This window comes from Chrysochloris asiatica, unplaced genomic scaffold (genome assembly GCF_000296735.1).
Source record: "Chrysochloris asiatica unplaced genomic scaffold, ChrAsi1.0 scaffold00114, whole genome shotgun sequence".
Lineage (NCBI taxonomy): Eukaryota > Metazoa > Chordata > Mammalia > Afrosoricida > Chrysochloridae > Chrysochloris > Chrysochloris asiatica.
Genome location: NW_006408632.1, coordinates 3,679,607 through 3,683,893, shown reverse-complemented (window position 1 = coordinate 3,683,893; position 4,287 = coordinate 3,679,607).

Genomic DNA, 4,287 nt, shown 5'->3' with positions numbered 1-4,287 from the left:
TGGCATCAGGATTGGAGGAAGACTCATTAACAACCTGCGATATACAGATGATACAACCTTGCTTGCTGAAAGTGAAGAGAACTTAAAACATTTACTGATGAACACGAAAGAGCACAGCCCTCAGTATGGATTACATCTCAATTTAAAGAAAACAAAAATCCTCACCACTGGACCAATAAACAACATTCTTATCAATGGAGAAAAGACTGAAGTTGTCAAGGACTTTATTCTTCTTGGACCAACTATCAACACTCATGAAAGCAGCGGTCAGGAAATCAAAGGACATATTGCATTAGGCAAATGTGCTGCACAAGACCTTTTTAAAGTGTTGAAGAGCAAAGATGTCAGCTTGAGGACTAAGATACGCCTCATCCAAGCCATGGTATTTTCAATAACCTCATATGCATGTGAAAGCTGGACAGTGAATAAAGAAGACTATAGAAGAATTGATGCCTTTGAGTTATGATGTTGGAGGAGAATATTGAAAGTGCCATGAGCTGCCAAAAGAACCGATAGATCTGTTTTGGAAGACGTGCAGCCAGAGTGTTCCTTGAGGCCAAGATGGCCAAACTTCATCTCTCATACTTCGGACATATTGTCAGGAGGGACCAGTCGCTGGAGAAGAATATCATGTTTGGTAAGGTGGAGGGTCAGAGAAAAAGAGGAAGACCCCCAACGAGATAGATTGGCCAGGTGGCGGCATCAATTGACTCAAGTGTGGCAACAGTAGTGAGGTTGGCCCAGGATCAGGAAGTGTTTCATTCTGCTGTGCTTAGGGTTGCTGTGAGTCAGTGCAGTCTCAATGGCACCTAACAACAACAACAATGGGCAAAATATTGAATTATACAGAAACCATCAAAATAAGTTGAAAGTAATACACAGTGGTTGATTTTCAACCTTTTCAAGAGGTAGCTTTTGATCAAGAACCGATGGTACTGAAGGAAGAAGTCTAGTCTACACTGAAGGCACTGGCAAAACACAAGCATCCAGGAACTGACATCATACAAATTGAAATCTTTCAACAAACTGATGATCTTCTAAAGATACTCATCTATGCCACGTAATTATTGAGGAAATCTACCTAGCCGGTCATTTAGAGGAGATCCGTGTTTGTCTACATTCCAAAGAGAGATGACCCAGTGGAATGCAGTGATAGCTCCCAGAAAACCAGAAAGATTTGGAAGAGAACGTGCAACTAGTGATATAACTGCTAATATATTCCCTGCTTTCAGTCAAGATGGATTTTGACTGAAAGCAGAGACTACCAGAAAAAATGTTTATTTGTGCTTTTTTTTTTTAACTATGTAAAGGTTTTAAATTGTGTAGACCATGACAAACTATGGATAACATTACAAATAATAAGTATTCCAAAACACTTAATTGTGCTTATGAAGGACCAGTACATAGACCAAGAGGCAACAGTTAGAACAGAACAAAATGGTTTAAAATCAGGAAAGGTGTACACCAGGGTTGTATCTTTTCACCCTACTTATTCAATCTGTATGCTGAGCAAATCGAGAAACTGGATTAAATGAAGAAAGACCCGGCATCAATATTAGAGGAAGTATTAATACTAACCTACCATATGCAGATGATCCACCCTTTTCTGTTGAATGTGAAGAGGATTACAGCCTTCAGTATTTTTGTAAAGAAAACAAAAATCCTCACAACTGGACCAATAAGTAGCATCATGATAAATGGCAACAAGTTTGAAGTTGTCAGACTTCACTCTTCTTGCATCCACAGTCAACACTCATGGAAGCAGCAGTGAAGAAATCAAATGATGTATTGCATTAGACAAATCTGTTGCACATGACTTCTTTAAAGTGTTTAGTACCAAAGCTATCGGTTTGAGGACTAAGCTGTGCCTGACCTAAAGTGTGGTATTTTCAATTGCGTCATTTGCATGTGAAAGTTAGACAATGAATAAGGTTGACTGGAGAAGAATCAATGTATATGAATAATGCTTTTGAGAAGAATATTAAAAATACAATAAACTGTTGAAGAACAAATCTGTGTTAGAAGAAGTAAAACCAGAATACTCCTTGAAAGCCAAGATAATGTGACTTTGTTTGTCATACTTGGGACATGTTACCAGAAGTTACCTGTCCTTTCAGAAGGACATCATGCTCAGTTAATTGGAGGGTCAGTAAAAAGAAGACTCCAACAAGATGGACTGACACAGTGGCAACTGTAATGGGCTCAAACTAACAACAATTGTGAGAATGGTGCCAGACTGGGCAGTGTTTCATTCTGTTGTGCATAGTATCACTATAGGTTGCAACCAACTTGATGACACCTAACAATCTGCTTTCTTTCCTATATGAATATTTTTAGGCATTCAGGGAAGACTTAAAGAGACAGAGATTGATCATCTACAAAGACAAAAAAAAAAAAAAAATCAATATATTTTAAGGGAACTGAGGAAAGGATAGAGTTGTCATCTTAAGTAAGAATATAGATCTTCTCATTGACCACCACTAATGTCACTAACTCTGGCTATCGTTCACTGAGTTTACAATGGAGGCTAGAATAGGCATACCTTTCTTTATTGTGCTTCACAGATAAATGCTGTTGTTAAGTTCCATGAAGTCAGTTTTGACTCATAATGACCCTGTATATTGTTTCCAAGGATTGGCTGGTGGATTTGAACTGCCAGTATTTTGGTTAGCAGCTCAGTGCTTATCCTATATATGAGGGGACTTGAGAAAGTTTATAGAAAAAATTATATTAAATGATAATTTTTCCATAAACTTTTTTATTTTTTGCAGTCTTTTATTTCCATTAAATGATATTACTGAGATTATTGGCAAAATATTGTTAACCATAGAAGTTGGTGATGGGAATTTTCAAATAAGAATTATCTATAAAGATACGATGCTATCCATGGGAAAATACAGATTAAAGCATTGGGACTTGTCATAATTATTCACACATTATTATGATGTGTCTATAACAAAAGTGGTGGAATTATTTTTCTCTTTAAAATATTTTATATATGTGGCATGGTAGGATAATCCACTGTACCACAAAGTCAGCCTGAAACACAAGGTTGGCAGTTCAAACTCACCAGTAGCTCTTCAGAAATCCTCTACAGGATCGCTGTGAGTCAGAACCAACCTGACAGCATGTAACCAGAAAAACATACAATATTTTCTTACAGACAGAAGAGTCAGGAATGGGAGAAAGATATGTTATGTGTGGTATAGTTGCCTCCATGAACAACTGCTTCCTTTACCATGAGACCAGAAGTAGATGGTGCCTGGCTACCATCACTTCACGTTTTAATCATGAGACGTTAAAAGGGGGAAATATAGAACATAGCTTTAAATTCTCATAGAATAAAGACTTTCTGGAGCCATGGAGGGTGGATGAACCCCTGAAACTGTTACTTTCAGATAATCTTAAAACCTTAAATCAAATCTCTCTCTTTTTCCTTTTTTTTATTTTTTATTTTTAGTTTTTATTGTGAATTGAGTGATAGTTTATAGGGGAGAATTTCAGTTTTATATTCATGGTTTCATTGCAATGATTACAATCTCCTCCATGCATCATCATTCAACAGTATTTGCTTATGTTCCTTCTGGGTTTTTGGAGTGTATACAAAAACACTCAGGAATATATAATCATTAAAACAACCAAACGACACATTCTGCAAGCCTGCCTCCTGGCTGCCAGCACACAGCCATTCTCTTTTCATGTGTCTAGAGTCCTCAGATGCTTTATCTCTCCATGTCCTCATCTCTGCCTCCATCTCTAGTGTCACTGCTTCTCTGGATAGGGTCCCACATTCTGCTCATACTCTTCTCCCTTGATGATCCTAAGGTTCTCTGTTCCTGGACTGTAAGATTAACTACTCCCCTCTTTTTATTATAAAACTCTTACTTTTTGTAGTTGTCACAGTCACAGTTAGTCTTGATAACAGTTACTCACTATTGAATCCTAAGAATCTTATCCCAATCTCCTTTCACCAGATCCATCTAGACAAGATGAAAACTCAGTGGGGGATTCTGTCTTCCCCTGCACACTCTGAAACTAAACTCCCTCTTGAAAGCTTGTAAGCCAGTCACTTCATACTTTTACAGCCCCCCTGTTTCAGATAGCCCCTCATATTGAGGTTTTTTATTTTGTTTTAGTTTTAAATAAAATGAAGGTTTGGACAACCCTGCTTCAAGCAAGTGTATGGGTGACATTTTTTTTTTTTTTTTTTTCCAACAGAATGCGCTCATTTCATGTTCCTAAGTCACATTTTGGTAATTCTCAAAGTATTTCAATTTTTTTCATAAT